The sequence below is a fragment of the Micropterus salmoides genome, unplaced genomic scaffold (genome assembly GCF_014851395.1).
Source record: "Micropterus salmoides isolate LMB-PRFRI ecotype aquatic unplaced genomic scaffold, ASM1485139v1 Ms_hic_scaffold_11, whole genome shotgun sequence".
NCBI lineage: Eukaryota > Metazoa > Chordata > Actinopteri > Centrarchiformes > Centrarchidae > Micropterus > Micropterus salmoides.
In genome coordinates, this window is record NW_024040152.1 from 31,548,196 (window position 1) to 31,572,464 (window position 24,269).

Sequence of the window (24,269 nt, forward strand, 5' to 3'; positions counted from 1 at the left end):
TCCTTTTTTAAGAGTGAAGCATCACTGATTCTCACCTGCTGCTTTCTAGCTGTATAAGCTGGTGGATTCAGTCACTCGGTGTCTCTCTGGGCGTATGGCTTGTTGTTTGGGTTAGGTTTTCCCTGTGTTTAGTTTCTTTGTTCACTATGCTTTACTGTACACACATGCAGACACTCAACACACTACTGATGTTACTGATTTACATACTTTATATCTCATCTGTTAAATTTTCTTTTTGTTAAAGTGTCCTGTGTTCTCTCCTCTTTGTCCTCCCTTGGAGCCGGGCAGTGTTCTTAAATGATCAGTCCTGTATTCAAACCCTGTTGACTGATCTTGTAGTGTTGCATGTACAGAATGTAGGTCACAGGCCCCTCGTCCACAGAGGGCTAAACTTGTTACCGGTATGATAACTTATGCTGAACCTGTTCCGAAGCAGTAAATGTTGGAGATAAGAGATCAATGCTGTAAAAGCACTGCCTACCGACCAAGCAGTCCCTAGGACATCCCATTGTTTATAGGCTGCTTTTATGTTTGCTGTGAGGAGAAACTTTTGCATAGCAATATCATTCCATAGAGACTGATTGAGGCACTAAAGCACATTGTACTTTAAACATTTGACAGTAGGAAGAATTCAGCAAAATAAAAAGGAAATAATGCACAACCCAAAACCATGACACTACCCCCTGTTAATGAATGGCTCCCGGCGTTCTAAGTCATCAAAAAGAGTACAGTCCGACAGGCCAAAAGTCCCAAGAAGTCCAAAACGAACCAGGCAGACGTGGAAACCCTCTGGAGGCTGGCGGCAAAGGCAGGACCCTTCTGGAGGTCTGTGACAGGGCAGCTCGACTGGAGATTGGCTGAACTCTCTGGGGACCTGGAAAGCAAAGTCTCTGCAACAATGACCAACAAAGTCTCTGGGTAGCTGGTTAGCAGATTCTCTGTGGAGCCGGTCAGCTACGCCTCTGTGGCGCTGGGCAGTGGGACCTCCGCAGCAGTGAGTAATGGCAAGGAGTTGGGTAGTAGAGTGGAACAATGACGGGGAGAACCACACTTCCTTCTGGAGGATTTCTCTGATGGTGGCTCCAGGGCAAGAACTGGAGGGAAACTTGCTGGTACAGCACTAAATGCTGTTGGTGGATAATTTCTGCTTCTTCTTTGATGGATTTCTCCTTGAATATGTTTTCATCGTCCAAAAAAAGGGTGAACCTTAACCAAAAACAGAAGAAATTATGTAGATAGCTCAAACTTGTCCAGTGGGATAGCCCAAAGTGAAGTCACAGAAATCATAAAAGATGTTAAAGAGTTGCTGAATGGATTTTTCCTTTTAACTCCAGTATGCATGGATATATCATACTAGCAAAGGTGTATTCTTGTTGCAGCAAAGAAACTATCCAGAGGACATCCTGGGTGGGATTTTACAGTTTGAAACACATTACAGATGCCTACAACAACCCAAGCACAGACAGGCGAAACAGATAAATTAAGAGCTGCATAAAAGAATCTGGAACAGAGATGTATTTTTAACACAGTCCAAGGGTCTCTCTCTTCTTTACGTTTTCTTACTTTCCCCCACCCCCTCCACATCCAACCTTTATGTGAATGGTAATGTGTTGTAGCAACAGTGGAAAAATACTGTTTGTTGCCCTGTGGATGTTGTTTGTGCCTCCCACCCCAGAGGACTGCTGGTATTATTGTGCACACACACACACACACATATCCAGGTACCCACAGATTCTGCTCATGGCAGGCCTCAGCAGCTGTGACATGGCACAGGGAATAAGAAAGCAGAGGAAGGAGAGAGACAGGCAGAGATGAATAGAAGAAAAGGAAGAGTGCTGAAAAGAACGCAAAGTGCCAGAAGCGAAGAGAATGAATAGAAAGGATGGGGATGGTGGCCGATGGAAAACAGATGGAGGGAAATCTAAGGAAATGAAATGGTCGGGGAACGCTGAAAAGCGGCGGCAAGGGGGGGTGGGGGGTGTAGAAGACAGAGGGAACAGGAGATATCTTGCATGCCAAAATCAATGCAAAGCTGGCTGTGTCAGGTTATGTGTAAGCGGAGAGAAAACAGAAATACACGCCTAAAAATACCCTGCGACTATGATCGACAGCAGGGGAGCAGCGAACAAAAGGGGTGGGGGATTCATAATACATGATGGCGATGATATTATATAGGTGAGGAGGTGCGTAGTCACCCACTGGCGTCTGCCAGGCGAGATAGCGCTCCCCAATACCCACAGCGACAGGTACATGCAGGTCTCCATGGTAATATCTTTACGGTGGTGATAATGATGATGATGAGGAGGAGGATGATGATGATGATGATACACACCTGCCCACAGCATGTCTGTCTGTGTCTGTCTCTGCTCAGGTGGGGCATACCGAGTGGGGTTACCATAGCAACCAGGGAAGTCCCAGCTGAAAGCAGGGATGTTGGCTGGTGACAGAAAGACAGGCAGTTGTGTAGACAGAGAAGCAGGTAAAAAGAAGATAGGTAGGTAATAGCCACAGAGAAAGGAAGACAGAGGGCAGCCTCAGCTTAGAAAGCCCCCCCCCCCATCTCTAACAACTTTGACCGTGATACTTCCGCTGGCCAGGTGATGAGTAGGAGACCACAGGATCTGAGCAGTCCAACAGTTGCTCAGTTGGGTCTTGCAATCAAACAGGGTTGTAGCTACCATAAAGGACAGGTTGTTGGGCTGGGACATAACACAGTGAGGGATTGTTTTAAACACTAATGGAATCAGTTAATGAGAGAAAAGCCCGTCCCTACATTGCGCTGCTGATAATCTAATTGGCTGTCACTCAGGACAGACTGAGCCTCTTCCACTGGTAAATTGTGTTTGAAATGCCGCCATAGATAATCCCTGAGCTGACAGTATGTTGTGTGTGACGCAGGCGTGTGCAACAATACACTAACCTTACTACATGCGTCTTTGTTTTCCGTGGCCTCCTGATTTTGCCAACAATTTGCTCACATTTGGTGGGTGACCAGTGGCTGGTGCCAATTTCAGACCCTGCTGTGACGTTTTTGGTCAAGTCACAGCAAGAATGTTTGACTCTGACAGCCTAATCTGACAGAGTGACCATTTTAAACAGACAAAAGTATCATGTAGTCTCAACCCTGCAATGAAAATGCATTAGGACCGGACAACTTACATTTTCTCATTAGGTTCTCGTCCACTACCGTTATGCGAATATTAGGTGTTCATTAAGATAAACAGTTGGTGGCACTAATTGGTGTCATTTACACGGTGGACATGTCCCCACCAATTTTTGAAATTGCTGATTTTGTCCTCACTTTTCCATTCTGAAATATAGCTTGCAGTTAAATAACAGATGAAAATACTTTGAGAAAGGTTTATTTGCACATTAAGAACACATGAAATGCAATTAAAATATAGAAGAAACAAATGTGCATAGTTCAAAAAAGTAACTTAAAAAAACCCAAAAAACTACTGATTATGAAATTACCCAAAAACGTGCAATCAGTAACAATTTGACAGTTTTTTGGTCAAGTTTTCCATTCTCTCCTTGTGAGACTTAAATCCTCCCTGCGTGTGTGTTGCTTCAGCAGGGATGATATTAAATGAGAATTTAATCTACAGGAGAAACAGATCTGAAAGCAACACAGAGTGACTGGAGAGCTGCACTGACTTAGATTCTATTATATTTATGTTTTGAAATGTAACGTGCTACATGAATTTGTTTCCTTTTACATAAACACATTTCCACCATAAATTGGTGCAGAAACGTTCACTAGAATGCAGGAAACAAAGTGTTTAAAAGATCTTACGTCTCGGAATTGAGGATCTCTTTAAAACACTGTTTAAGGATCTTCTCATTCTCGTGAAACTAATATCGCATTTCGTGATGTCTCGCGAACTAAGTGTCTGAGCGCCTATGTCCCCACCCCTTTTCAACACAAAGTGACGCCCTTGGCTCCAGAGGCAGCTGCAACAATGTCTAACAGTGGGATGAAAAGCTAGTACTAGTGTTAATTTTGTCAGCCATTTAAAAGATGTAGAGTCAATCTTAGTCCTGTTTCAAAGGACATTTGACACAGGACCTAAGTTTGTCATATTTAGTCTGTATACCTTTTTTTTAACACAAGTTTTAGTTGCCGAAAAAGTCAAAGGAAAATCAAAAGTATTTTAGTCATATTCAGTATAAATTTTCATTAGCATTTTGGTCAATCTACTCTAATCAAAAGAGAGATATTTATCATTTATCACATTTAGATAAAATGTTTTGTAAAATTTGAATGTCATCTTTGTTCTTGTTTTTATTGCAAACGAGACATTAGCTTACCTCAAAACCCCCAGCTGGTTAGCCTTGGTATGCCGCTTCAAGTTCGTATTGTTTTTTCCAGAAATCTTATAACCACATTGCTTACCGTCGGATGTAATCAGGCACTCTGTGTTCGCTTCACTGTCTTTGAAATGGGACCAAATATCTAAGCGCCTCTTTCTCCCTAGCATGTTGCATGCATCACGTTTTCCTTGTGCACCAGGTGTCGCCCTCAGTTGCCCAGCATGGCAAGCACAGGAAGATAAAATACCGCTGAATGAACACCGAGTAAAAATTTAGAGGGAGAGGCCTGTAATGTTGTCTCATACTGACAAGAGTTTTTATTTTATGAATTACATTTTAGTGTCGTCATTTTTTGTTAATAAAGTAAGTGTTTAAAGGACATTGTCGCCGTCTCATCTTGTTTGTCAGGGGGAGAAAAAAATAAATAAAAAAATCCCTAGCTAGTACACCACTGTCCCTCCTCAAGTTATTCCACATCAGACATAATGAGCCCGAAGCTCCATGTGGAGCTGCTACGTATTAGTGTTTTGTACTATACGCTGTTTGCTATGGAGGGATGGGCAGTTCTTTCACTGCAGCTGGTTGTCAAAACATCTGAAGCTGAATACTGAGCTTGAGTGCGAGCCTGCACGAGGAGGTGGGCTGCGCAGCATGTGCACAAGTAGTGATTTACGCTGCGTTAGAGACTTCTCCTGGCTCTGATTAGTTGTTTTGATTCGGCGTGGTGGATTCTTGTAAATGGCATTAGGAGCAGGAGCCAGAGGAACCTTATGTTTTACACAGATTATCTGTCTCATGTACTACTGTCAAGATATAGTAACACTTTCAGCAATTATAACCAAAAGTTGTTTTTATTTCCTGCTTTAAACCACTGCAAAAGAAAAGGTAGATAGCATAATTAAAGCAAAGATAGCATAATAAAAGAATGCCAGTCAAATCTCAAGTGAATAAAACCATGCAGAACACATGTAATTATTGTGGGTGGAAGCTTCAGTGGAAGTCACATGCGTCAAAAACATGGTTTGCTAAGTCTGTTTCCATTGCACACAGTCAACTCAGCCAAGAGTAAAAAATTGCAGTAATTTAGCTTTTATTCTCTCTTTCGACTGACAATCTGCCATTATAACTGAAAACAAATCTGCAACTATTCTCATAATCAGTTAATCATTTGTCCATTTTGAAGCAAAGATGCCAAACATCTGCTTCTATACAGTACAGTATGATACAGACTAAATTAGTAAACTTCTGTGTTAACTGACCTACGTTGTCATTTTAACCCAAACCATAATCTTTTTCCTAACCTTAACCAAGTACATCTTGTGCCTAACCAAATTGCAAAGTTTCATGGTGATGTTTTGAAAGTCTAACTGGACAACAGGGTGTTAAAGAGTGGCGCCAAAGGGTCTTGACCAAGTGTCAATGTGACAAGTCGGGAGTGAGAATATGTTGACATGTTGTCCATCTTGTATTTAATATATCATTGTATCTTACAAGCAAATGTCTAATGCTGTGTTGAAAATAGCAACAGGTGAAACCCTTAAAATGATTCATTTAAAGAATTACACACAGATAAGACTTGAAAGGACAAATCCCAGAGATCTTAACTGAATCCTCAACACTTAAACACAAAAGATTCACCTTCATTGAAGCTCGGGAGAAGCCTTGGTATTTATTAAAAAAAGATTGAAAATTCTATCAAATTCTGCACTACAGTGTATCCTGAAGACAGAAAGCCAGCGGTACATTTCATTCCAAGGGAAATACAATGTGCTTTAAAGAGAGTAGTTTAACTGTAAAAGTATTCATGCATAGAGTACTTCAAACAATTAAAACAATCAAATGAAGTTGAACACAACCACGACAACAAAGCTAATTAAGTGGGGAGAAGAAGAAATGCTTTGTGCTTTTAAATGATGCTGATGCAGTCTGGTGGAGTGTTCCAGCATCCAAGACTATAAAAAGCTAAAAACTGCTTTACCAACTTTGTGTTTAGCTCTCATCAACACTCGTTTGAAATCAGGGCAAAGACTACTCATTCAGGCACCACCTCAGTTTGATCCGCAAGGCCGATAAACAGCTGAAAGATCCAATGCTGTTCAGAATAGTGCAGCAGGTGCAACTTAAAGACCCCCCTTGGGTGTATTTTGACATTTCTGATTTCATGTTTTTCCGAGTCATTTCCTTACAATATTGATCACCCACATAGTTCGCTAAATATTTTGACAAGAAGCTTAATTTTGTGCTCAAAGTTGCTTAGTTGATAAAAGGTCCAGTGTGTAATATTTGAGGATCTATTGACAGAAATGCAATATAAGATCTATAACTGTTTTCAGTGGTGTATAAAGGCCTTACATAATGAAACATTATGTTATTACCTTAGAATGAGACATTTATATCTACATAACTGTGGGCACCTGTTTCTGTATTTTGTCATCATTTTCTACCGTAGCTGACAATGAACAAACAGCGCTACAGAGCGGGTTTCATCATCATCATGGCGTTCTTCTGCTTGTTTAAATTCTTGTACTGCTAATGGTGATATACAACGAGATCATGTGCCTAGCAAGTGACCAATAATACTTTCCGAATTTGCATTAAAAAATGTTATTGGAAATTGCTTCCCACTTTGCACACAAATATGTAATTTGTACTTTCACATGCTAAGTGCCCATTAAAACGTTGCACCGTTTTACCACAAACTGAAATTTTGGCTGTCAGTACTACTTTGTGTTTCTGTTGTCTTTCAAAAAATTAACAAAAACATTTTGGTAATATTTGCAGATTGCTTATCTAATTAAGCAAAGCGAGAGGAGCCTTGATCCTCACCAGCCAATGCCTTCATAAACTTTATGTATTATGTGGTTTATAATGGGCTGTGGTGCAGAAAAAGTGAGGCTTACATTGTCCTGTTATCTGTCAGTGGTCATACTGGATGCACTAGATGTGACAGCGTTTGAGAATTTCTTCATTTACTTTGGTATGTCCAGATGAGCCAAAATAATGTATTACAGGAGTATGAGACATCATGTAGCTCTTAATTTCTTTTCTTCATGTGGCTGTTTATGAAAAAGTAACAATATTCAAAAAAACATTTGTTTACATAATTTGTATAATTTCTTTATATCTAAAAGAAACCTAATTTCTTGACTAGGACTCTTATCTCATAGATGACATCTTTGTCCTGTCTCAGGCACTGTAGCTAAACTGCTCGCTTGGGGAGGGGAGGTGCAATTCGCAACCCTCACCATTAGATGTCGCAAGAACTTACACTGAACCTTTAAAACGGGGTTGTGACGTATGACTATAGTAATTCCATAAGTCATTCTCCAAGCTTGCGCAGGCGCGCTGTCACGCCTCGTTAAGTCAGAGCATCAAACCGATAAACATCGCTAACCAATCTATCATGTCATTTACAGTAGGTATGTCTGTGTCTGATTGTCGGTTTGTCTTTCTAGTTTTGTTAGCTAAGTTAAGTTGTAGTTAGCCAACAGAGGGTCTTAATTTTCATTATGGCATCTGTGCGTGCGGTGTTGGAGGACAGATAACAGAAGACGCGTCGTACTCTCACCTGCCACCGTCTCATGAACAGTAAACATGCATTTTACCAAAGCATCGGCGGAGGAAATGGTATCAGAAGTCTTTGGATACAGTTCAACTAAGTAATAGACCCCCGCGGTAAAGTAAGCGCACCATAAAAAGTTATGGTGTGCAGTGTGTGACAGGACCATCGACTGTATGATTGATAACAGCTGATAGGCGCACATTAGTTTCTATCGTGGGTAAGTAATAGCTACTCCTGCCAGACAGTAAAGTGTACTAAACTTTACAGTGTAGTGATGTTAACACAGCATGTCCTTAGTGACCACTCCAGCTGGTTAGTTTTTGGTCGTCATGGTGATTGATTATGTCCGACTATTCACCACACCCCCATTCTCTGTTTGAGAAAGAACGTTAACCAAAAAAAATAAAAAATAAAAAAGTCAAACACAATTCTGACATGACCAGGCCGGCAGGATGTTACTCAACTGCCGCTAATGTTTCACCCATTTACTGTGGGAATATAATAATCTCTTTTAGTGCCAAAATACTCTTAGACAAAAATGTTGATGAATAATTTTCCTAGCTTTGAGCTGTCCCAGACCTAAACTGTAGGGAAAAGGTCGACAAAATGTAATGAGGGTCATAAATACACATGCAAATTAAGACAAATTGAAAAAGAATCTAAAAGTACAAAGCTCACTGTTGTCAGGGGTCAAAGTGATCTTTGATGTCAGGATAAGACTTTCTCATGATTCTCCTGATGGAAGCAGAGGGGTCTGTGCTGATGACATCCACTGCAACTCCTGCCTGCAGACCAGACCGTCCAGCAGTCTACGACTCCCCGCTGACGCCACAGCAGGTGAACTGGACGGCTTCTGCAGAAAATAAGTATTGTCTACTTTTGCATTAGAATGGACAGTAATGAAACAATGTGGCAGATTGAGACATATGCTATAAAAACACTGAACGATTTGATCTACTTTCAGTTTTAGAGTGCAACAGGTGGTTCGCAACTCCTTCTTGCGCCGTGAGGTCGGTGACTCCGTGGACGCGGTCGTCCGCTCGGCATTCCCGATCAGTGGAAGCCGGTGTGGTGAGCGGCGGGTGACCTCCATGTGTGCTTCCCCAGTGCGGTGGGAGCCGTGGAGACTGTGTGGCCTATTGTGTTGCATCCCATGTTATTTACTTTATATAAAAGTCGCATCATCTCTTGTGTGGGCATGATAGCTTTTCATTGATTAACCACCATTATTTTTGATTAAGAATAAATACACACTAACTTGATGTGTGTTTTGAGTCCTCCCTGGTTTTTCCACCCGGTTATTTATCTTTGTTCGTCCCACACCCCTAGACAAGCCAGGGACGTAACAACTGTCAGTGTTTAAATCATGTCAGCCACAGCTGTTGTGATCAGAAATCAATGGGAAGTATGTGTTGACTGGACACCCAGGAAATACACAAGCCTCAACCATTATTGCTTTGCTTTCAGGCAATGTTTATCTGCATTACTGTTCATCAAAAAGGAGATGATGTCTTAGGTTGTTTACTAGCAACCATACCAACACGTACAGGATAGAAATGTTGACTTAATCACACTGCTCTTTTTCTATATTTAGTTTGGCTCTAACCTATGTGAATTAGCAGGCTGCTAAAACAATGTGCACTAGGGCACAGAAGTTTCCATGGTTATTTTCCAACAGCCTCCTTCTGGTTGCACAAGATTTAATCAAGGTCACCACAGTGGATCTGGCAGGCGTAAATGATTTGACAATGTGTCATTCATTAGAAGCTGCAGATGGAACACGTACCTGCCTCCTTTGGATGGCTGAACAGAGAGTTAATCAGCTGAAAAGGAAAGTCCTTTATATATGGGTGCAACATGCTGGAAAGAGTCAGACATTAATCTTTACTCTGCCTTCGTAGCATCACTGTCAAAATCAGGAAGAATTGCCTGCTGGCTGGGGAGGGTGTACTGAATCTGAAAGAGACAAACAAAACAATCTCACTAAATTGTGGTTCACCACCACATGCATAGGCAAGAGGAAAAAATGGCTAAAAGGTGACCAAGTCAGCTATAAGACACGGATTGTTCCATAGTTCACCCTCAAAGACCTTTAGGTGTAAAGGCAACTACTTTAGCACCAATGAAAAAAAAAAAAAAAATCAATCATCTGATTCACTTGTGACAAGCCTTTTATTTTAGGTACAACAAATCCAGAATTGTCACAATTTGTGGTGTGGAGAGGGTAGGGCAGGTTGGAGGACTCAAACACAGGACGCAAAGCAGAGGAGGTACAGTTCAAAAGTGATTTAGTCCAACAAACAAAAGGCAAGTACACTTACTGGCAGAGCAACTGATTAACAGAGTCCAAAAAACAAGGTAATCCACAGAAGCAGGGGAGACGGGATGCTGCAACATGGGACAGAGCATAAACACACTACAATGACCAGACAAAGACTGCACAGAAACACCAGGTATATATACACACAGGGACTAACGAGCAGGGCGGGAACAACACGGGTGACAGGGATCAAGGTTAACGAGGCAGGCAGAGAGACAGCAGGGAAAACAGAGAGACAGGCAGGCAGGCAGAGACAGCAAAGGGGAACAGAGAGGCAGGCCGGCAGATTACTGAGGGGGGAAAAGACGAAACACAAGACTAAACATCAGAGTAATATAAATAAACTAATACAAGCAGACAGATCACAAATAAACTAACACCAACAAGGAACACCGACTGAAGCTAAGGTTAAACAAAACTCAGAGCAGACATGGGCAAAACAACACAGACAGGACAGATACTAAGTAACTTAAAGATGTGGATGAATAGTAATAATAAAGGCTACACAGAGACTAGAGCAGAATGAACAAAATCAGATTAATTAATGAAACTGGCAGAGAACATAAATAGACAAGCAGACAGAACTCAAGCATGATGGTACAGAAACTAATACATGAGACTGGAACAGAACTGAAAACTCAGGAAAATACCAAAACACCACTAAACACCAGCTGACAGATAATAACCAGGGAAACAGTAACATCAGGATGCACACTAAAGGTAGCAAGCAAACTAAAACTAAGTCTAAACTAACAGCACAGTAAAAGGGATTCTAACTAAGAAGAAGTGGCTAAGGGAGACAAGAAAACAGAACAACACAGATCACGAAGACTGGATACAAGACCACAGACTATATAACAGATACCAAGCTGATAAATGAATAACCTCAGAACTAAACGGAACAGATGACAGATACAAAACCAAACCCTCAGAATCAAAACCCAAAAACACAGCACTCAGGACAGGATCGTGACAAGAATAAAGCGCAGTGGCACTGGGGCTGATAATGTGCAATGAATGAAATTATTTACAGTTAATCTTGCACTGCAGCTAAGGGAGCCGTCTCAAGTAACAAGCTACAGTAATGTCATAATGTCACAAATACCGCATATGAAGATGGATCAAACATAGCTAATCTTAAATGTTTAATGGGGTACAGATGAACCTAGTATTTATTTTCATTCTTTACCCACACTACACAAGACTAAAACACTATGCAGACAGTTCTCCACTTGTTCTCCTGTAAGTACACAGTATTATTAGGGGTGTGGGCTCTATTAAAAGTATCCACTGTTCTCCCATGCTCTATAATCACACAGTAATGATGGGGTATGTGCTGTTCTCTCATTCTTCTTCTGTATCGACACATAAACAACAAGGCATGTAAGGGGAAAAGTAAAAGGTTTATTCTATTGTTTTTGGGTTTATTTTCTGTGTTGCTCTCCTACTTCTCCTTCTTCTTCTTTTTATCCTCCTTTGACCAAGATGCCAGTGATGGTCCCTTCTTACTACCTCCTCTGTCTTCTGTGCTTTCTGGCAATAAAAGAAATAAACAACACATAAAATAATTGTTACTGGTTAAGTGCAGTAAAGTTATCTTTAAATTGACTCCACTACACACATAAAACACGGCTTAATAACAATCACATTTAACATTAGCATAAAATTCAGCTTTTTTCTTTTCTTTATTCGTTATTAGCTTAGCCTATAGCATTTTACACAGCATAAATTAGCCTAGTGGCTAGCAGACTTTTCCTCTCCTTATAGCTTCACAAATGACATGCATTATCTATACAATGTCTTACTCACCACCGGTTAAGTCACTGCATCTCGCAACACAACACCACGGTTGAATGTTCAGCCTGAACGTACGTTTTAAAACCTGAGAGCGATCTGGGCGATTTTCAACCAGACTAAAATCTCCCCACATGGGCGGGACCCCACGGAACACGACTTGACGCTGATTGGAAAACGGCATTCAGAGGCAAACTGTTGGCAAAAAGAGGCAAAAAGTATGGTGCTTCGCCTGATCGTCCAAATGAACAAACTGCCCCTGCTTTATGGGGCCAAATTACCTTAATGTGCAGAGTTTTTATGTGATATATTTTTGAATCGAAAATCGAAAATGTCTAATTTTAAGTGGCTTTAAAACTGTAACTGTACCAATATTTTATTTGAACAACTGACTGTGTGTAATATATAAGTGCATCTTGTAGTGACTCCCCTTGGGTCAGCTTTTTAGCCTCTTTGAGCTCATTGCTTAGGTTTTGCGGCCCTCAATTTGACTTCTTCCAGCTTTTCAAACATTTTGATAAACCCACTGTATGCTAACCCCTCCAAATTAGCAACTAGTGAACATAGTAAAGCCTGGCAGTATTCGGGTGAAACACAATGCTCTTCACTGTCACTTTTTACCCAGCCGTCCAATCCCAGTGCAGGAGGAGCAGAACAAACACCACACCGAGTCTCAATCTCAGTTCTTGAACGAAACGGCCTACCCTACTTTGTGGTGACATTTTTACATTCAGTAAAATTGAGTATCAATTTTGCTTGCAATACATCACCTCCACGGATATTATGTATCATAGAAAACAAAGCCGAGATAACCCCTGCACATCCAAAGCATTTTCAGCAGAGCAGCTGTTTTTTTTCAGCTGCCAAAAACACTGTGGTGGACACAAGCCCTCAGGAGCTAAGAATTTTCCTCAGAAGTTGATGGAGAGCAAAAGGAGAGTGACTATTTGACTTACATTCAACAGGGGTCCTGAAACAGAACTCCTAATTATTGCCGATGTTGCTCAGCTGCATATGTAAGTAGGAAATAGTTTGCTTACACATTTGCCATATCTACTTTTAAAGCCCACATTGTGTCATTATGCTTGTTGTGGAGTTCTCCCCCTAAGATGCCAAAAAACAACTTATAAACGGAGCTTTAAAATATGAACCCTAATCCTTTTGGACTCATGATTTTGAAGTGAACAATCTGAAAATGCATCATAGACATCAAGCAGGATTGTTTGTATGTGCTTAGGCTTTATCTTTATAACGAAGATGTCACTGTCCAGAGCAGCTCTGTCTCTGAGAAACATCTTACTACAATTCCAGACTGCTGGTTGCACTACAGGCAGCGCACGTGACTACTCAAATGTGCAGCAAGGCAATGAGGAGGAAAGTGTGCATGCGCAATTAACCTTACCACAGACAGATACACAGAATGACAGCAGACTTGTTGCCAGAGTTTCTTTAAAGCCAAAACCTGGAAATGCTGTCACTCGAAAAATGTTTCATCAACTGGAAGTGAAATTGCAGCTCTAGACATCAATGCCTGAGCACCCTCAGCTGTGTGTGTGTGTGCTCCAGACTTTATTAATTTGCTGTGCCAGTGAGTCAGTGTCCATATTTAATAGTTGTGTGGTTTTCTATGTCGCAACCCCTGCAACACAGCAAGTACTGAGCTGTGATTCAGACAAGGGGTGACAATCCACCAACAGTGTGAGAGAAAAATACTCACCCACCCACACCAGTACATACACACACACACACACACAAGTTCAGACACTAGGCACATGCGCTAACACACACCAGCACACAGCACAGAAACAGATGATTCATTCCTTAAACTGCAGCAAGGAGTCTGGTATCTGGGGAGGTGCTTACTGGTCTGTGAGAATTTCCAGTCTAAACAAACCATGAGACATGAAGATGCTGCTCAACACTTTGCCTCCCAGCACATTCACACACACTGAGAGACATTTCCATCTAGCGTTTATAATAATATGCATTTAATATGGACCCCAGGAACAGTAGTTGTTGCTATGGTAACTACAAATGAGGATACCCCAATAAACAACAATTTGGGAAAAAAAGGGTTATAGTAACAATGTTTATTGAAATCTATTTAAAGCTGGGAGAGGCATTTGATTTATTGATTGCTATTCAGATGTAAACAGAATTTAAACAAATAAAAAGATGCTACTGAAATCCATGACACAATTTGACATTTTAAGGCATCATTAAATTTATATTGCTAACATGTTAGCAAACAGTTGCCTATTTGCACAACCAGCAGTTTAGCTGCCAAATGTTCCACTGTGTTCACTAGCTAGTTTCCAACCTTGTCATTCTGGAGTTTGGTGCTGAGCTGCTTGCTGCTCTTACTAGTATGTATTGTCAGTTGTAGATCTCGTGCTGTATTTGATGCTTTGTTGATGCTTGTATGTTTTTCCTCAAATGTAAGTCGCTTTGGATAAAAGCGTCTGCAAAATGAGTAAATCTAAACTGATGCTTATTGTTGACCCCTTTCTCTCTGTCTCTCTCGCCTGCCATTCACTTGTGCAGAGTTTTGCGTGCATGCCGTGCTGCCAACAACTGCAGCGTCGCAGTTCCTCGCTGGTCTATTTCAAGTAGTCAGCTATTTAAAGACTATTATAAAATATTGTGGTGCAGTCTTTTTAAATTGAATTTTTTTAGAAACAAAGAGAAAAGGTTGGTGGTACATTTCATCAACACACATCCCTCGTCCTGTCATAGACATCACAAGACATAAAAAATAAGAAAAATAAAAATATGATAAAGGTAGAAAAAGAAACAAGCATTATGTAGCCTGTAATAAATAAAACAAGACTAGGAAGCAGGAAATTCAGTCTGCAGTGGGAGGGGACAGGAAGTGCACCACAATCAATGAAGTTTCTTGGTTTTTCTTGTTCTCAATGATCTCTGTTGATCTTTATGTGAGTATCTTCCACGTTGCCTTTTAACCTGTTAAGCATAGACTCATAGGAAGCAATCTCAACCATTACATTTACCCACTCCTTCAAGTCCAGGGATTTTGCTGTTTTCCAATGTCTCAAGATAATTCTGGAAGCTGTGATCAGACAGCATTATAACAGAAAATACACCCTTTGATACATTTGGTACTTGAGATGTCGCAAACATAAAGCAGGGATCGGGGGGACTGCTGATCCAGGCCACAACCTTAACCCAGAATGGTGAAACTAATGTGCACTCCCAGATAGAGTGTAGGAAAGTTCCTACCTCCGTTTTAGATCTGTGCAGCTTTAGGCCCCATCCACACTACTGCGTTTTCAAATTAAAACGGAGCCATTTTTTCTACGTTTGCACCTCCCGTCCAGACGAAAACAAAGACCTAAAATGGAGATGTTTGGAAAAGCTGCCGACCCCGTTTTGCGTTTCAAAACTCTGGAGGGCGTTTTAGTGAAGACGGGCCAAAACAGAGGACTTTAAGGTCTTTTCACACGGGAAGCGAAACTCCGCCTGCGTAGTCGCCTGGCCCCGCGGGGTCATGACTGCGCTTCTCATGTGAACAGACACGGAGACAAGCGCTCTGCGAGTAAATGGAAGGCGCTCTGTAGATAGTAACCACGGCAATGGCTTCTGTGCGGTGCTGTATTCCTTCACAGCCTAGCTTAAAGTAAAACTATGATAGTCTACATTATTATATTGTATATATTATTCATATAGTTGATAAATCTAGTCCTGTTAATGATAACTGTTCACTGAACAGTTATAGCTATATTTCAGGGAAGTCACAGACAGCGAGTCTCTCATCCATCTTGTTTTTGTGCTGCGCGTCACGTAGAGAAAGTTCAAGTCAATTCAACTTTGGCATGGGCCAATGAGACGAGCACGACAGCGACAGTTTCACGGGAACACACCCGCGTATCGCCACGCCTGTCGCAATGTCTGCGCCTCCCTTCCTGAACGCTCGCCTCTCGTTGAAAATGAATTACGAGAGACATAAATCGCTTCCCGTGTGAAAAGGCCTTTAGAAGCGATGACGCAGCCGCTCACGCTCGACTCTCTGATTGGGTCTTGCAAAGCAGAAACACGATGTTACTGACCGGGTTTTTGACATCGTGTTTTTATTAAAATATTCTGTACTGTGCAAATAACACTTATATGCCTACACTTGTACTGTGCATGTCGCCGTTTCCTTTGCAACGACTCCCAGTCTGTTTTCCGCCGCCACGCCCCCGTGATACATTCAGTAACAGTCCCAGTTCGTTATTGGTGCATGCAACAACAAAAAAAAACTGGTCTGATGCTTCATCTGGATCTCTTTATTCTTTCGCCAAATCTTCTGTAACTTTGGAATAGACCATCTGCTTCATGTTTACACCAGCACGTGCATGCCCAGTGGACCTGAACGGGCCCTAGCTGTGCGTTTTCAGTCGTTTTAATTTAGACGGAGATCAACTCCAAAACGCAGCTAAAACGCTGGTGTGGACGGAGATTGTATTTGTTTTAATTCTCCGTTTGTAAACTAAAACGGAGTATTGTGGATGGGGCCTTACTGTTCTGCACCTCATGGAAGTGCAAACAACCTAGACCAGACCTACCTTAAATCCATACTTAGGAAAAGGAAAATGGAATTCAGTAGATAAAACCATGAATTTGTGGTATTGAAATAACTTGATTAATGAACTGTATTAATGGTAGTTGTGTAACCCCCCCCCCCCCACACACACACACACACACCCACACACCCTATATATCAGGCTCTGAAAATAATTAACTTTTATTTTAGCTATACTTTATTCATACATCTGATATTGCTTTGGCGAGTTGTTTTAGGAGTCATCTAATCGTATTTTCTTCTTGAAAGATATTTTATTAAATTACTTTGGACACAGTGTTGCCAGTTTGTAAGTCTTTCTTCCTAATTTGAAAAATGCCCTGTTGTCTCATGAGGTCTGCCAACAATATTAACCTCACTTTTCTCATGGCAACTTTTTGGCAACTGTGTGTTAGATTGTGAGGACCATCTTATTGGAACAAATGACCAGAAAAATTTAACAGTCTTAACTGAATCAAAATGCAATCTACAGATTTTTTTCAACAAAGCCATTTAACGCAATTCCCAGGAGTAAAGTCCTTCTGGTCTGTGTCTCACAGGGCCTGCTCTGTCTGTTTGCTGGGGAGGTTGGGGTATTGTTTCACTCGTGGTTTCGTACTGTTGTATGTCAACATTTGTTTTAACTATGATCTCAAGATTATTGTAATAAGAAAGAAGAAAAAAAGAGAACCTAGTACATTTTTATACTTGTGTATTGCCTAAAAAGATTAAATAATATTACGAAGAAGAACAAGAAGTGCTCACAGGTCAGAGAAATATAATGCAGTACTTGACAAGTGGTTGTTAGTTGACTTCATTTCAAAGCTAAAAATGTTTGGAAAAACTGGAATTTTGAATGTTGCTCTCTGGGTAGTTCTGCAAAACATGTAAACACACATCTACAGTAGAAATACACTTTTGCTTGTGTCGAGCTCAGCACACACCCATTCCCCCACACACAGCATCTGCTGTCAAGCACGAGTTAATTGCAAGGTGGAAGAAGAATGGAGTTTGCTGTTTTTTTTTCTGGAAACACACACCTTCAAACACTGTCATGCACACACACCGGCACATCCTATACGTGACAGAGACACACACACAAACACATGGGCAGATTCACTTGTCTGTTTTTTAATTCTGCGCCCAATGACAAAAAGTAAGACTCCCTACGAGCACACACACATTCGCATAATACACAACTACATCTCACTCCCTGCTGTGAGTCTTAACCCTGCAGATGTAGGTCTAGTCTGGTGTGCTGGGCTTTGGCCTAATTGGTTTGTCTGCATGTCACTGACCGCCAACACATCTATGTACACACAGACGTGTGGGCGCTAACACAACACAACAAGGATAAAAACATGTTGCAAGTGTATTTTTGACCAAATGGCTCCTCTGCATCTTCAAATAATGTGAATGCATCAGTGTGTGTGCATCACAGATAGGCAAAGTGTGTCTGTGTGTGTCTGTGTGTGTGTGTGTGTGTGTGTGTGTGTGTGTGTGTGTGCTGCATCAGTGTATGTGTGTGTTCCTGCCAGGCCTGCACTAATAGTCTTAATGCTTCCTGAGGAGTTGCCCAGAGCTGCATTAGCCTCTGGATGGACCATTGATTTGACGCAAAGAGCCTCAGCCCTCCACCCTCCCTATCCCAACACACACACATACACACAGACACACAGACACACACACACACACACTCCACCCATTCCGCCCCTTAAAGCTCTATATGGCCAAGGCTTCCTGTCTCGCGCCCTCAGGGTTATCTTCCCAATGCAATTAAGGTGCTTTAAAAGTGCATTTTCAGGAAGAAGAAGCATGGGGGTAATGAGGGAGAGTGCTGGCTGGACAGCACCGCCGCTGAGTGCGATGGGAAGCCCCCGCTACTCGCCAAGAGCCTGGCCAGACGCTGAGATGGATGGACACACCCCGACTAAGAGGAGAGCGAATGGCGGGAGAGGAAATGGATACATTACTAGAGGGTGGAAATGTGTGTGTATCTGTAATATTAGACGGGTGGTTGGGATATGCTGGGGGGGCTTATAGTGCAATAATCCTTAAAGGAAAATAGGTTTTACTATCATCTTTTCTCTGCTACAATAGATGCACCTTGATGATTGTTGATGTGCCAATCAATACTCAATTCAAAGCTGATTATATCATTCAACTAATAGTTACATTACTCCATCAAATGTCATATTTCATCTATTTCAGGCCAAAGCTTGTCAACTTGTCTTTTCTCTGCAGCGAAAAAGCCTCGTTGTTCTTTTCAGCCAATAACTATGAGAACAGCTTGAAGGGTCATGCAGTAGAAGCATTGAAGTGAGAGACACAGTGAGTTTTCACTGACAAGCTACATAGTAAAAACTTAATAAAGTGCAATGACAAACCTTCCCCTAAAGGAACTTTTACTCAGCTTTTAGCTTTCTAACTTTCTAGAACTTTTTTTTACAAAAGACATTTAGACATGTCACAGCAGGAAAACTATAGGTGTAATAAATAATAAAATAATATAATGAACGATGGCTGAATTCCATTCAGTTTTTCGGGGTCTTGGAATTGCAAACCCTGTATGCAGTAAGAAAAAAGGGAGTTTTCAAACCTGGCAATATTCTATGTATATTTGTTATGGTCAACATATGAAAAGACTCAAACCAACCAAATATTGTGTGTATCTGATGTATCTTCTTTCTCTCAACCATAGATCTCCATCGTTTGGAAACACGTCACTGAGCTGCACTGTTACACCAGGTGACATGTTCCTTTACCATGAACACACACACTGTAGTTTATTTTGTCTCAGTCCCACATACACCGTCCTGCTGCCCCAAATACTCAGTAGAGCACCAAATGCGAATTTTTCTGCATCTAACAAATGCACCATTTCCTCCTGTTTGAGTTTGCTAAAAACTACAGTGACCGTCTCCTTTAGGAAAGTACTATGACAGTTTTTAAAAATGAAACTACATATTTGTGAGCCCTTTTTTTAAAGATGTACATCTTCAGCGGTATCCTTTAACTGATTAAACAATTATCAAATGTATTTTTCTTGTCTTTTTTATTAATCTACCAATAAATGACTCAACTTATTACACTAGTGAATGCAGAAAATTTTTAATTGAAATTCACATAAAGAAAAGATGGGTTTATGTCTGTTCGTCTGTTATTATGTTGGTTTTCAGGTTGAAGCAGGCCCAGTAAAGTGGTGCGCCTGCTTGTGCTCTACAGTAAGCCATTTCCCTGTCCAGATGATTTAGACACATTAGGGTTAATGGGCTAATTACTGCGGCTGCTTCAGCTCTCTCGCTGCATGTTATGCAATATCTGGGAGGATACAGACAATTGGGTTTCAGCATCTGACACTGACGGAGAATGTCTGTCTGACTGCTTCCCTGCTGCCCTAAGCAGTCTTCCAGCCCATCGCAGAAAACACCACATACTGTTTCTCAAAAATATGGGAGCAATAAACTCTACTGTTTGGTCTTCATCAGTGTGTGTGTGTCTGCGATGGAGCCTACCTTGAGGCGTGATGCAAAATTGTCTTCCTTGACAAAAGAAAGAAAGAGAAATTGAAAAGAGGCTGAATTCAATCAGATAACCTTTTCGGAATGATGCTCAAATTACAGCTTTAAAGTTTCGAGTAAAAGAGGAGAGATAAAGACAAGGGAAGAAAAGGAGGGAGAGGTGAGAGCAACAGAGAGGGAAATGAGACAGACACAGCTGATGTCCCCGGGCTCAAATGAATCATAATGGCTTTTCAAGGTAAAAAAAAAAATGAAAGAAAGAAAAGGAGATGTTTTAGCAAATGAAGGCAAGAATAATGCTACTGTGAAACTTGATGTGCGGTCAGGCAAAAAAAATGAGAGGTAGGAGGAGACAAATAGAAAAAAGAAACGATGAGGAAAGAAGAGAGTAGGCTTCGGATGAGGAGGAATGGGCGGTATAGCTAACACACTATCAGCTAATAAAGTGGGAGTACTCTCCTCTCCCAGCCTGCTTCTGGTCCTGCTCTGCTGCTCTCAGTAAAACTGCTCTCTTTCTGCAATCAATAGCCCCATAATTTCACCCAAATAGCTGCCCCGGCTGCTGTGAAATGGCGACAAATCACGGGCACAGCAGCGGCGGTGGCAGCAGCACTGCCGCAGCTCGCTCGGCCCCACAGCTTTGACGAAGAGCCAAATATTCTATTTATCTTGCATCAGATCACTGAATACAAACTGTGAATAAGATTTGTGAGAAAGAGAGGAGATCCGTGAAATGGAAAGGGGGGGGAAATGAGGAGTGTGTGTGGCAGCACATATTTACACAGGACTTACAGGCATGGAGGCAATGAGGCATTTTATACCAGCTGGCTTTGAAGCAAGCAATGGTGTTTTGATTGCATTGTTAGGGCTTTGTTTGAGGTCCAGGCACATCTCTTCAGCGAGGAACGGTGACGTGGTGGCCTATTTTGCGCTTTTGAAAAGGTGGAGTATTTCTTGCGTTATGAGCCACACAGAGTACTTCAGTCAAGCTGTGCACACCATGCATCACAATGATAATGAACAAAGAAAAAGACAGGAGAGGATTTCTCTTCTTCTACGCTGGGATGTTGGTTGCGGACTGCTGGCTCTGAGCCTTAATAGAAGAGAAAAAGAAAAAGAACGATCCTTTTTTCTAAAGTAGGGCCTGTAATGTCAAGTTTTTGTCTCTACCCCTGGGAATACTAACCCCATCTTAATAGCTCCGAGATCACATTTAGAGCTGTTACAGTGACCATAACATGAAGCAGGAAACAGGCCAAAGTGTCTGCAGTGGTGCTGGTGCTTTAAAGAGGAGAGGAAGTGTTGGTCTGGGGGTCATTACGGAGCGTAAACCTAATATGGCTGTAGGAAGCCAGACACACCTTATAGGATTAGACATAAAAGCTTGCACACAAGCACAAATGCAGACATGCAAGTACCAGCACATGTAACATACAAACGCAAAGATGTGATTGCCGCAAAATAATGTGAAGCATCCAGAGCCCTTGGAGCCTGAGCAGCTTACAGGATTCGCTGTCTGACAGACTGCCTATTCTCTAAAATGAGTCTTGTCATTTACAGCGCTGTGCCCTGCAAGCCTCTCTGCACGCTGCCCCGCCTGTCCCCAGACATTAACATGATGATTACAATCTTTCATTTCAAACTAGTTGATCATTACTGAGTTGGAAACGGCTAGATACAAGCTGTATTTATGTTGAGCACCATCACATCAGCTTGACATACACTCGGCTGCGATGGTTAGAATGCCAGATTAAATATAAGACAGCAGAAATGTGATTACAAATAGATCAGTTGTTTTCTAAAAATATTATGTTTTGTTTTTCATTTGTGTTTTAATTTCACAGGGCCAACATCCCTTTACATAAATAGTCATCTTGATACTACTACTAATACTGCACTATACAATAAGAATATTTTGATGGTCGAAATTAGTTGCAATGAAAAGTGTTGAAAGTGCATTTTGACACCACATGTTGGCAAAATATTTTTGTATATTGAGGAACAGGGTTTAGTTATATGGTGCATTATTAGTGATGAATAGTGTAAGGGGCTGCAATTTGAAAGTAAATAATTACATCAAAGTTAGTGAAATGCTTCTGAAACCAGTGCACCTCTGAACTATGTCTTCTGTCTGTTAGGGGGTGTTACTGAAGGCCCAACACCCTGTTTAATCCCTCCATCCTTCCACCTCTCTAACCTCCATTTGTCTTCTCTGACTTTGTGCATTGCAAAAGGTAATGTACGCAGGATATTTTTTAAATAATAATAACAGTAATAATAATAATATTCATATATGCAAGTGGACCTGCGCTGCGGCGTTTTACACCTACACACAGCACTGTGATGGGCAGACAGCCTGTTACACAATGAGTGGCTTCTCCCTGGAGAGGTCTACTAAAGACTGGGAGTTAAATCTGAAATGGCTCACGGTTAAGGAGGAAGGCTTGTTTTTGTTACAGCTGCAGATGAGGAGAAAGTGATTGAAGGTTGCAGAGAGGAGGGGTAGAGAGGGGAGTGAGGGGAGAGGAGAGGAGGGAAGGGAGGGGAGGTTGGAGGATGATGTATACAACAAAGATGCTGTGGTTTAGGTTATGATGAAATGCACAATAACCTGAGGATTATTCACTCTCTCCAGGATACAACATGCAGCGTCAGCCAATGAATTTTAAATTATCAACATTGGAAATGTTCCTGCTCTTATTTTTTTGTGTCATAGTTAAAATGTAAAACAGCATCTGAATGGAGTGCAGCGGACATGGATTGGAGGTGGGAGCTGGGAACTCTGGGCCGTGACCAGGTTTCATCACAGATTCCAACTGCACAATTTGTTGATTGACCAATTGAAAATGTTTACATGCTAACTGTGCTAACATAGCTATAAATATAAGAATATATAATGATATATGGTTTGTGTGCAGCACAGTGCAAATACCCAGTTATCACATACCTGAGGATTTCTTTGTACAGAAAATTACTTCTACCTAAATTATATAAAACAATATTTACCGTGTCAAATATACAGTGTACATATGAAATGACAAAAATGAAATATTTTTTTAAACATGTTTCCTAGGACTTTGCATAAATATTTTAGTGAATCATCTTCAACAAGATTTCCCTCCCTGATTTGTATATAAAAGTACATACTTGGAAAACTATATATATATATATATATATATATATATATATATATGTATATAACTTTTGAAAATAAAGTATAAAACTTAAAATAACATCACATCAAAGTTAAATGATCTTAATTCTAATTCTACACACAGATTGAGTCTCAATGGAAAGAAAAGTAAAGAATCATTTGCAACAAGGCAGAATTTGAGAAAAGTGTCCAGACAATTAATTTGAAGTGAACCAGTTGAAGAGATGTATTATAACTGAAGATAGTGTATTATAAAACCAGATAAAATATGATGTCTGCGGTTTTAACTTGCAACTTACACAGACATCTGCAAAGCAGACTGACTATCTGCACTGAGAATCACTATCCAGCCCCATGGAGCATTAAAGATAAAGAAATAATGTACCTGCTGGCTTTAATGTTATAATAGTAAAATAGTAGGTGCCGGCAGAGGAGAGGGGGCAATTCAGTGGTTAGTACTGTTGCCTCACAGCAAGAAAGTTTTGGGTTGGAACCTTGTGGGATCTTTGTGTGCGGGGTTTGCATATTCTTTGCATGTTGGTGTACTCCAGGTGCTCTAGTTAAATGAATTAAAGAATTAATTGGGGACCCGTATGTGTGATTTTGGATGTGAATGGTTGTTTGTCTATATGTCTCAGTTGGCAACCTCTCCAGGTGCATCCCATCCAATGTGAACTGGGATAGGCTCCAGCCCCTTAAGACCCAGCGGAGGATAAGTGGGTATAGATAATGTATGGATGGTTATGGAGACAAAACTTGTTTGCCATATCTTGTAAATGTGGTCACACCCATGATCATCAACAGTGAAACTGGATCAGTCTGTACGCAACTAGTGTAAAGAATCTGTAGATAGAAATCACGCACAGAAATGACCAAACGATTTCTGGATAGATAAAGGTTAGACTGCACACTGAACTGGTAGATGTTGGTGGTGCACCGTTTGATTTGAAAGTGTGTACTGCATATCCAGCACTAAATTGTAATTTTAACAAAAATTTAAATTTCTCGTTCATGAGTGCTGCGTTAATGTTAAGCTTACAGTA

The 24,269-nt window shown here is 41.0% G+C and overlaps 1 long non-coding RNA gene across 5 annotated transcripts; it reads right to left on the minus strand.

Moving 5' to 3' along the window:
- Positions 1-508: 508 nt before the first annotated feature.
- Positions 509-10,296, minus strand: LOC119898119. 5 transcript variants are annotated; one of them, XR_005443490.1, is made up of 6 exons: positions 10,198-10,296; positions 9,663-9,832; positions 9,135-9,201; positions 8,835-9,012; positions 8,555-8,749; positions 509-1,206 (listed from the first exon to the last, which is right to left on the minus strand). It is a non-coding gene; the product is annotated as an uncharacterized LOC119898119 (long non-coding RNA). The 5 variants fall into 5 exon arrangements; XR_005443489.1 differs by having other exon boundaries at positions 8,835-9,201; XR_005443488.1 differs by lacking the exons at positions 8,835-9,012; positions 9,135-9,201 and having other exon boundaries at positions 8,555-8,729.
- Between the last annotated feature and the right edge of the window lie 13,973 nt (positions 10,297-24,269).